At 38.3% G+C, this 11,918-nt stretch overlaps 1 long non-coding RNA gene across 1 annotated transcript; it reads left to right on the top strand.

Annotated features, from left to right (window-relative positions):
- The first annotated feature begins 7,791 nt into the window (after positions 1–7,791).
- LOC147945699 (uncharacterized) lies at positions 7,792–11,258 on the top strand. Its single transcript, XR_015596136.1, has 2 exons — positions 7,792–8,329; positions 8,420–11,258. It is a non-coding gene; the product is annotated as an uncharacterized LOC147945699 (long non-coding RNA).
- The last annotated feature ends 660 nt before the right edge of the window (positions 11,259–11,918 follow it).

Here is an 11,918-nt window from a genome sequence, read left to right on the forward strand (position 1 = left end):
GAATCAATGTTTTCTCGGTTTTCGTCTGTTTCGGGACAAAATGGGTAAAAGTGGTGTCTAAACACTCCAAATTCAACTCGAGCTCTTATAATTAGTCAAATGCATTGGATTGCTACATAGTTTGACCCTAGAAAGAGTAACATAGGTGTTTATTGCTTCGAATCAATGTTTTCTCTCGGTTTTAGCCTGTTTTCTCGGTTTATACCTATTTTAGGATATAACGGGTTTAAGTATTGTCTAAACACTCCAAATTCATCCCGAACTCTTACAATTAGTCAAATGCATTGGTTTGTCACAAATTCTAACCCTAGAAACAGTAACAAATCTTTTTACTACTTTGAATCAATGTTTTTTCGGTTTTAGCCTGTTTTGGGACAAAATGGGTATAATTGGTGTCTAAACACTCCAAATTCAACCCAAACTCTTATAATTAGTCAAATGCATTGGATTGTTACATATTTTAACCCTAGTAAGAGTAACAAAGCTGTTTATTGCTTCGAGTCAATGTTTTCTCGGTTTATGCCTATTTTGGGATATAACGGCTTTTAGTATTGTCTAAACACTCCAAATTCATCCCGAACTCTTAGAATTAGTCAAATGCATTGGTTTGTCAAACATTCTGACCCTAGAAACAGTAACAAAGCTGTTTACTGCTTTGAATCAATGTTTTCTCGGTTTTAGTCTATTTCGGGACAAAATGGATAAAAGTGGTGTCTAAACACTCCAAATTCAACTCGAGCTCTTATAATTAGTCAAATGCATTGGATTGCTACATAGTTTGACCCTAGAAAGAGTAACATAGGTGTTTATTGCTTCGAATCAATGTTTTCTCTCGGTTTTAGCCTGTTTTCTCGGTTTATACCTATTTTAGGATATAACGGGTTTAAGTATTGTCTAAACACTTCAAATTCATCCCAAACTCTTACAATTAGTCAAATGCATTGGTTTGTCACAAATTCTAACCCTAGAAACAGTAACAAATCTTTTTACTACTTTGAATCAATGTTTTCTCGGTTTTAGCCTGTTTTGGGACAAAATGGGTATAATTGGTGTCTAAACACTCCAAATTCAACCCAAACTCTTATAATTAGTCAAATGCATTGGATTGTTACATATTTTGACCCTAGTAAGAGTAACAAAGCTGTTTATTGCTTCGAGTCAATGTTTTCTCGGTTTATGCCTATTTTGGGATATAACGGCTTTTAGTATTGTCTAAACACTCCAAATTCATCCCGAACTCTTAGAATTAGTCAAATGCATTGGTTTGTCAAACATTCTGACCCTAGAAACAGTAACAAAGCTGTTTACTGCTTTGAATCAATGTTTTCTCGGTTTTCGTCTGTTTCGGGACAAAATGGGTAAAAGTGGTGTCTAAACACTCCAAATTCAACTCGAGCTCTTATAATTAGTCAAATGCATTGGATTGCTACATAGTTTGACCCTAGAAAGAGTAACATAGGTGTTTATTGCTTCGAATCAATGTTTTCTCTCGGTTTTAGCCAGTTTTCTCGGTTTATGCCTATTTTAGGATATAACGGGTTTAAGTATTGTCTAAACACTCCAAATTAATCCCGAACTCTTACAATTAGTAAAATGCATTGGTTTGTCACAAATTCTAACCCTAGAAACAGTAACAAATCTTTTTACTACTTTGAATCAATGTTTTCTCGGTTTTAGCCTGTTTCGGGACAAAATGGGTATAATTTGTGTCTAAACACTCCAAATTCAACCCAAACTCTTATAATTAGTCAAATGCATTGGATTGTTACATATTTTGACCCTAGTAAGAGTAACAAAGCTGTTTATTGCTTCGAGTCAATGTTTTCTCTTGGTTTTAGCCTGTTTTCTCGGTTTATGCCTATTTTGGGATATAACGGCTTTTAGTATTGTCTAAACACTCCAAATTCATCCCGAACTCTTAGAATTAGTCAAATGCATTGGTTTTTCAAACATTCTGACCCTAGAAACAGTAACAAAGCTGTTTACTGCTTTGAATCAATGTTTTCTCGGTTTTCGTCTGTTTCGGGACAAAATGGGTAAAAGTGGTGTCTAAACACTCCAAATTCAACTCGAGCTCTTATAATTAGTCAAATGCATTGGATTGCTACATAGTTTGACCCTAGAAAGAGTAACATAGGTGTTTATTGCTTCGAATCAATGTTTTCTCTCGGTTTTAGCCTGTTTTCTCGGTTTATACCTATTTTAGGATATAACGGGTTTAAGTATTGTCTAAACACTTCAAATTCATCCCAAACTCTTACAATTAGTCAAATGCATTGGTTTGTCACAAATTCTAACCCTAGAAACAGTAACAAATCTTTTTACTACTTTGAATCAATGTTTTCTCGGTTTTAGCCTGTTTTGGGACAAAATGGGTATAATTGGTGTCTAAACACTCCAAATTCAACCCAAACTCTTATAATTAGTCAAATGCATTGGATTGTTACATATTTTGACCCTAGTAAGAGTAACAAAGCTGTTTATTGCTTCGAGTCAATGTTTTCTCGGTTTATGCCTATTTTGGGATATAACGGCTTTTAGTATTGTCTAAACACTCCAAATTCATCCCGAACTCTTAGAATTAGTCAAATGCATTGGTTTGTCAAACATTCTGACCCTAGAAACAGTAACAAAGCTGTTTACTGCTTTGAATCAATGTTTTCTCGGTTTTCGTCTGTTTCGGGACAAAATGGGTAAAAGTGGTGTCTAAACACTCCAAATTCAACTCGAGCTCTTATAATTAGTCAAATGCATTGGATTGCTACATAGTTTGACCCTAGAAAGAGTAACATAGGTGTTTATTGCTTCGAATCAATGTTTTCTCTCGGTTTTAGCCTGTTTTCTCGGTTTATACCTATTTTAGGATATAACGGGTTTAAGTATTGTCTAAACACTCCAAATTCATCCCGAACTCTTACAATTAGTCAAATGCATTGGTTTGTCACAAATTCTAACCCTAGAAACAGTAACAAATCTTTTTACTACTTTGAATCAATGTTTTTTCGGTTTTAGCCTGTTTTGGGACAAAATGGGTATAATTGGTGTCTAAACACTCCAAATTCAACCCAAACTCTTATAATTAGTCAAATGCATTGGATTGTTACATATTTTAACCCTAGTAAGAGTAACAAAGCTGTTTATTGCTTCGAGTCAATGTTTTCTCGGTTTATGCCTATTTTGGGATATAACGGCTTTTAGTATTGTCTAAACACTCCAAATTCATCCCGAACTCTTAGAATTAGTCAAATGCATTGGTTTGTCAAACATTCTGACCCTAGAAACAGTAACAAAGCTGTTTACTGCTTTGAATCAATGTTTTCTCGGTTTTCGTCTGTTTCGGGACAAAATGGGTAAAAGTGGTGTCTAAACACTCCAAATTCAACTCGAGCTCTTATAATTAGTCAAATGCATTGGATTGCTACATAGTTTGACCCTAGAAAGAGTAACATAGGTGTTTATTGCTTCGAATCAATGTTTTCTCTCGGTTTTAGCCTGTTTTCTCGGTTTATGCCTATTTTAGGATATAACGGGTTTAAGTATTGTCTAAACACTCCAAATTCATCCCGAAGTCTTACAATTAGTCAAATGCATTGGTTTGTCACACATTCTAACCCTAGAAACAGTAACAAATCTTTTTACTACTTTGAATCAATGTTTTTTCGGTTTTAGCCTGTTTCGGGACAAAATGGGTATAATTGGTGTCTAAACACTCCAAATTCAACCCAAACTCTTATAATTAGTCAAATGCATTGGATTGTTACATATTTTGACCCTAGTAAGAGTAACAAAGCTGTTTATTGCTTCGAGTCAATGTTTTCTCGGTTTATGCCTATTTTGGGATATAACGGCTTTTAGTATTGTCTAAACACTCCAAATTCATCCCGAACTCTTAGAATTAGTCAAATGCATTGGTTTGTCAAACATTCTGACCCTAGAAACAGTGACAAAGCTGTTTACTGCTTTGAATCAATGTTTTCTCGGTTTTAGCCTGTTTCGGGACAAAATGGGTTTAAGTGTTGTCTAAACACTCCAAATTCATCCCGAACTTTTACAATTAGTCAAATACATAGAACTTTCACACATTTTGACCCTAGAAACAGTAACAAAGCTGTTTACTGCTTTGAATCAATGTTTTCTCGGTTTAGCCTGTTTCGGGACAAAATGGGTATAAGTGGTGTCTAAACACTCCAAATTCATTCTGAACTCTTACAATAAGTCAAATGCATGGGATTGGCACACATTCTAACCCTAGAAACAGTAACAAATCTTTTGACTACTTTGAATCAATGTTTTCTCGGGTTTAGCCTGTTTCGTGACAAAATGGGTAAAACTGGTGTCTAAACGCTCCAAATTCAACCCGAGCTCTTATAATTAGTAAAATGCATTGGATTGTTCCATATTTTGACCCTAGAAAGAGTAACATAGCTGTTTACTACTTTGAATCAATGTTTTCTCTCGGTTTTAGCCTGTTTTCTCGGTTTATGCCTATTTTAGGATATAATGGGTTTAAGTGTTGTCTAAACACTTCAAATTCATCCCAAACTCTTACAATTAGTCAAATGCATTGGTTTGTCACAAATTCTAACCCTAGAAACAGTAACAAATCTTTTTACTACTTTGAATCAATGTTTTCTCGGTTTTAGCCTGTTTTGGGACAAAATGGGTATAATTGGTGTCTAAACACTCCAAATTCAACCCAAACTCTTATAATTAGTCAAATGCATTGGATTGTTACATATTTTGACCCTAGTAAGAGTAACAAAGCTGTTTATTGCTTCGAGTCAATGTTTTCTCGGTTTATGCCTATTTTGGGATATAACGGCTTTTAGTATTGTCTAAACACTCCAAATTCATCCCGAACTCTTAGAATTAGTCAAATGCATTGGTTTGTCAAACATTCTGACCCTAGAAACAGTAACAAAGCTGTTTACTGCTTTGAATCAATGTTTTCTCGGTTTTCGTCTGTTTCGGGACAAAATGGGTAAAAGTGGTGTCTAAACACTCCAAATTCAACTCGAGCTCTTATAATTAGTCAAATGCATTGGATTGCTACATAGTTTGACCCTAGAAAGAGTAACATAGGTGTTTATTGCTTCGAATCAATGTTTTCTCTCGGTTTTAGCCTGTTTTCTCGGTTTATACCTATTTTAGGATATAACGGGTTTAAGTATTGTCTAAACACTCCAAATTCATCCCGAACTCTTACAATTAGTCAAATGCATTGGTTTGTCACAAATTCTAACCCTAGAAACAGTAACAAATCTTTTTACTACTTTGAATCAATGTTTTTTCGGTTTTAGCCTGTTTTGGGACAAAATGGGTATAATTGGTGTCTAAACACTCCAAATTCAACCCAAACTCTTATAATTAGTCAAATGCATTGGATTGTTACATATTTTAACCCTAGTAAGAGTAACAAAGCTGTTTATTGCTTCGAGTCAATGTTTTCTCGGTTTATGCCTATTTTGGGATATAACGGCTTTTAGTATTGTCTAAACACTCCAAATTCATCCCGAACTCTTAGAATTAGTCAAATGCATTGGTTTGTCAAACATTCTGACCCTAGAAACAGTAACAAAGCTGTTTACTGCTTTGAATCAATGTTTTCTCGGTTTTCGTCTGTTTCGGGACAAAATGGGTAAAAGTGGTGTCTAAACACTCCAAATTCAACTCGAGCTCTTATAATTAGTCAAATGCATTGGATTGCTACATAGTTTGACCCTAGAAAGAGTAACATAGGTGTTTATTGCTTCGAATCAATGTTTTCTCTCGGTTTTAGCCTGTTTTCTCGGTTTATGCCTATTTTAGGATATAACGGGTTTAAGTATTGTCTAAACACTCCAAATTCATCCCGAAGTCTTACAATTAGTCAAATGCATTGGTTTGTCACACATTCTAACCCTAGAAACAGTAACAAATCTTTTTACTACTTTGAATCAATGTTTTTTCGGTTTTAGCCTGTTTCGGGACAAAATGGGTATAATTGGTGTCTAAACACTCCAAATTCAACCCAAACTCTTATAATTAGTCAAATGCATTGGATTGTTACATATTTTGACCCTAGTAAGAGTAACAAAGCTGTTTATTGCTTCGAGTCAATGTTTTCTCGGTTTATGCCTATTTTGGGATATAACGGCTTTTAGTATTGTCTAAACACTCCAAATTCATCCCGAACTCTTAGAATTAGTCAAATGCATTGGTTTGTCAAACATTCTGACCCTAGAAACAGTGACAAAGCTGTTTACTGCTTTGAATCAATGTTTTCTCGGTTTTAGCCTGTTTCGGGACAAAATGGGTTTAAGTGTTGTCTAAACACTCCAAATTCATCCCGAACTTTTACAATTAGTCAAATACATAGAACTTTCACACATTTTGACCCTAGAAACAGTAACAAAGCTGTTTACTGCTTTGAATCAATGTTTTCTCGGTTTAGCCTGTTTCGGGACAAAATGGGTATAAGTGGTGTCTAAACACTCCAAATTCATTCTGAACTCTTACAATAAGTCAAATGCATGGGATTGGCACACATTCTAACCCTAGAAACAGTAACAAATCTTTTGACTACTTTGAATCAATGTTTTCTCGGGTTTAGCCTGTTTCGTGACAAAATGGGTAAAACTGGTGTCTAAACGCTCCAAATTCAACCCGAGCTCTTATAATTAGTAAAATGCATTGGATTGTTCCATATTTTGACCCTAGAAAGAGTAACATAGCTGTTTACTACTTTGAATCAATGTTTTCTCTCGGTTTTAGCCTGTTTTCTCGGTTTATGCCTATTTTAGGATATAATGGGTTTAAGTGTTGTCTAAACACTCCGAATTTATCCCAAACTCTTACAAGTAGTCAAATGCATTGGTTTGTCACACATTCTAACCCTAGAAACACTAACAAATCTTTTTACTACTTTGAATCAATGTTTTCTCGGTTTTAGCTTGTTTCGGGACAAAATGGGTATAATTGGTGTCTAAACACTCCAAATTCAACCCAAACTCTTATAATTAGTCAAATGCATTGGATTGTTACATATTTTGACCCTGGAAAGAGTAACAAAGCTGTTTATTGCTTCGAGTCAATGTTTTCTCTCGGTTTTAGCCTGTTTTCTCGGTTTATGCCTATTTTGGGATATAACGGCTTTTAGTATTGTCTAAACACTCCAAATTCATCTCGAACTCTTAGAATTAGTCAAATGCATTGGTTTTTCAAACATTCTGACCCTAGAAACAGTAACAAAGCTGTTTACTGCTTTGAATCAATGTTTTCTCGGTTTTCGTCTGTTTCGGGACAAAATGGGTAAAAGTGGTGTCTAAACACTCCAAATTCAACTCGAGCTCTTATAATTAGTGAAATGCATTGGATTGCTACATAGTTTGACCCTAGAAAGAGTTGTTGGGATTTCAAGAGAGATGGCTCTTGACAAAGGAGAGACAACTCCCAAGGATTGAATCTCCTTATACCCACAACAAACTAGCTCATTCTCAAGGGGGAAGGAGAGGACATCAACTTGTGATGAACTCCCCACAAACAACCTCAATAGACCCCAAATACTAGATATAAATCGGATCTATGAGGAACAAACAGCCTAGTTTGAGACTTATCCTCTTCTAGTATCACAACACTCAAGTTTGTGTACTTAGGAGAAAGAGGATTAAGAATCAGTAATCTAGGCTATAGAAAACAGTAAATAAGGAAGATTTTAGGTGGATTTGAGAAGAGAATAGGCTGCCTTAAGGGCAGCCCCTAAATCGTTTACCCTAATCTCTCTACATTGGTGACATGAACAAGAACACAAGGTAGAGAGAGGAAAAATCGTTTCTCTTCTTTTATTCAATATTATTGTTGTGTTATTACATATGAGAGTGTATACAATGTAATATATGAGTACAAAATGTTATATGACCGTTAGAGAGAGAAGAAGGGAGATAGGGACATAAAGTGGTCTTCTCTTGGGCAAGACAATGGTGAAAGGGACAGCTCCTTCCTTCACCAACCAAAGGCCACGTGATTCTTCCTTCCCTTCCTTCCTTGTGCGCTTTTCCCTTCTTCTTCTTCCCATTGGCCTCTCTTTTCTTCTCTTCTTCCCATGGGCCTCTCTCTCTTGTAAGGCCTTGTTTTCCTTCTCTCAAACTCGGCCTTTCTCTTGTGAGGCCCCTTGGACCAAGCGCAGGCCGTACGGACGTAACAGGCCGAGACCGTACGGACGGGCCTGTACGGACGGGCCTGTACGGACGGACCTGTACGGACGGGCATCTTCATGGGCCTTCTCTTCCTGGTGTTCACGGCCTACCTGGCCGCTCACCGGACATGGGTCCGTTCACGGACACGGTACATGGTACCGGACACGGCCTTTACATGGCCTTTCCGGCCTTTCTTCTCTTCTTCCAAGGCTCGGCCTTACCGGCCTTTCTTCTCTTCTTCCAAGGCTCGGCCTTACCGGCCTCTCCTCCTTGGTACATTCTAATACTCCCCCGCACGCTTGATCGGCGGGACACCATGGGGACCAAAGATCAAGAGTGGAGTAGTGTAGTCTACCTCATTAAAAAAACCTCAACAAAGAAAACCTCTTGGGATAAAACTTTGTTAGAGGGAAAAAGAGTATAGCCTTCACTATCCATGATGTCCCTTGACCTTGGTTTATAAGGAACTAGCTCTCTTCTCTTCATGACTTGAACCGCTACTTCTCCTTAGCCCACCTTGCCTTTGGCACCTTCCTTATGATCTCCATCCTTGCACCTTTAGAATTTCTTTGAGGCTCTCATAGTCTCCTTTACCCTTTAAACAAGTGATAAAGAAGAAAAGTGTAAGTGTATGCTATGAGGAATATCAAAGTAAATTTCTATAAGTGTGACAATTTAAGAAAAATCATATGGAAGTGTAAAGACTAGCAATGGAACTAAAAATAATTAGGAATTTAAATAGAGTAGGGTTTAGAGCACAGCCTTTTGGTGTTTTGATGAATAGGAGGGAGAGAGTTGATCACTGTTGCGGTTTGGAATTCCTCCTTGAGACCGCTCCTACTCTAACCATGGTTTTTAAACCTGGTCAGTTTTATTTGTCAGACTGACACATGCCCACTGAATCGGACATAACTTTCGAACGGCTGCTCGGATTGGTATGATTCCACTTCCACTGGCAAGATGACTCTGTGGTCTCGAACTTTAATGAAGAACGCGGAAGCCGAATCGCAGTGGAAGGGTTTCGTCCGAGTCGATCTTTGAGACGCTTCGGCTGAGCTTTAAGTAAAGACTTTTGCTTGTGGCCGAGCAGAATCTGTGAGGTACGGTCTGAAGTCACTTGATCTCCCCCGTAACCTTTACTTGATGATGGGCTGAAACCTCATCACCTCAGTTGAAGCCTTGTGCATCACCGTTCTTGTGCACATCCAATCAACAGTTGAAACCTTGTGCATCACCTTTCCTAAAGACCATTGTGCACATCCGATCAACAACTTGGCACTAATACACATGTCCTTGGGCTGATTCATCACCTTCCACCAGCTCTCTCCACTAGAACTTCCTCCATAGCTTTATCTCTCTCGGTCAGCCTTAAATAGACCACCTCGCTCAAAAGAGTCTTCTGCTCTCCTCGGATGAGTCTAACCGCCGGAGTTTAATACCCAAAGCTTTATCTCTCTCGGTCAGCTTAATAGGTTACCTCGCTCAAAAGAGTCTTCTGCTCTCCTCGGGTAAACCTGACCGCCGGAGTTTATTACTATGGTGGTGAAACGTGTGGTCTAAGAAGCTTGATGGCCATTGGTTCTAACTCCAAGCATTGTGCTGCGCCTTCTCATGGCTTCTTTGTAGCCTTCAACCTCGCCACTTCTTCTTGAGATAGCAAGTGAGCTCCACACAATCTTCAAGTTTGAAACTGAAACCAAAATTTAATGGGACAGATTCTAAACAAGAGATTGTTAGGGGTTAGAGTATAGAGTGTAGAGTAGAGTATAGAGTGTAAATGGAGAATAAGTAACCAAAGAGAGTATAATAGAGTATATATATAAGAGAATGGGGGGTAGTATAAGATGGATGGAGTGTAGAATTGGACTCAAGAGTTCCAATGGACAGAGTTATACTCTGTTTTCTTGAGTTTGAGACAACTTTGACAGCCAAGAACAACCAACAAGACAATCTCTTTTGGTGCTTTAGTGGCTGAAACACATGGACCGATTGGAAAATTAATCTCTCCAACGGTTTAGACAAATTTCATGGTAGAATCACTTAAACAAAGTGTTCTCCAAGATCTTAAGGCTTTAGATCCACGAAAATAACATAAAGAAGATGCTTTTCGTGGTCACAAGCAAACAAGAAACAAAAGAGCCTTTGGAACACCCTATTGTCCATCGGTTAAAACAAAGCATTCTTGGACCAGCTTTAATCTCTTTGACCAAGCAGACCATATATGCGAAAAACAAGGTCTCTCTCTTCCTCAAGCGTGAATCCTAACCATGAACACAACCGATTTGCTCATTAGTTCATCACTACCTCATTTTGTACCCAACTTTCACCAAATCGGTAAAGCTTAAGAATGAGGCTTTTAAAGCTTAAGGATGGGGCTGTAAAATCGATTTCTCTTTACACACTTGGTCTACAAGTTCTAACAAGACAAGAGACCAAGCTTACTCAACATTGAGCTGTTAGAGAATCGTTTTTAACAACAAAAGCAAAGTTAAAGCTTTAAAGAACAAGGCTAAGCGAATTAACACTTAAGCAAAGTTTAAAACTTTCACTAAGCTATCTCCTAAGAGATTTAAACCTTGAGAACGAGTTTGAATCACCAAGAACAGAACCTGGGCTCTGATACCATGTTGGGATTTCAAGAGAGATGGCTCTTGACAAAGGAGAGACAACTCCCAAGGATTGAATCTCCTTATACCCACAACAAACTAGCTCATTCTCAAGGGGGAAGGAGAGGACATCAACTTGTGATGAACTCCCCACAAACAACCTCAATAGACCCCAAATACTAGATATAAATCGGATCTATGAGGAACAAACAGCCTAGTTTGAGACTTATCCTCTTCTAGTATCACAACACTCAAGTTTGTGTACTTAGGAGAAAGAGGATTAAGAATCAGTAATCTAGGCTATAGAAAACAGTAAATAAGGAAGATTTTAGGTGGATTTGAGAAGAGAATAGGCTGCCTTAAGGGCAGCCCCTAAATCGTTTACCCTAATCTCTCTACATTGGTGACATGAACAAGAACACAAGGTAGAGAGAGGAAAAATCGTTTCTCTTCTTTTATTCAATATTATTGTTGTGTTATTACATATGAGAGTGTATACAATGTAATATATGAGTACAAAATGTTATATGACCGTTAGAGAGAGAAGAAGGGAGATAGGGACATAAAGTGGTCTTCTCTTGGGCAAGACAATGGTGAAAGGGACAGCTCCTTCCTTCACCAACCAAAGGCCACGTGATTCTTCCTTCCCTTCCTTCCTTGTGCGCTTTTCCCTTCTTCTTCTTCCCATTGGCCTCTCTTTTCTTCTCTTCTTCCCATGGGCCTCTCTCTCTTGTAAGGCCTTGTTTTCCTTCTCTCAAACTCGGCCTTTCTCTTGTGAGGCCCCTTGGACCAAGCGCAGGCCGTACGGACGTAACAGGCCGAGACCGTACGGACGGGCCTGTACGGACGGGCCTGTACGGACGGACCTGTACGGACGGGCATCTTCATGGGCCTTCTCTTCCTGGTGTTCACGGCCTACCTGGCCGCTCACCGGACATGGGTCCGTTCACGGACACGGTACATGGTACCGGACACGGCCTTTACATGGCCTTTCCGGCCTTTCTTCTCTTCTTCCAAGGCTCGGCCTTACCGGCCTTTCTTCTCTTCTTCCAAGGCTCGGCCTTACCGGCCTCTCCTCCTTGGTACATTCTAATAAGAGTAACATAGGTGTTTATTGCTTCGAATCAATGTTTTCTCT

The sequence above is a fragment of the Camelina sativa genome, chromosome 4, assembly GCF_030686135.1.
Source record: "Camelina sativa cultivar CO46 ecotype springtype chromosome 4, ASM3068613v1".
Lineage (NCBI taxonomy): Eukaryota > Viridiplantae > Streptophyta > Magnoliopsida > Brassicales > Brassicaceae > Camelina > Camelina sativa.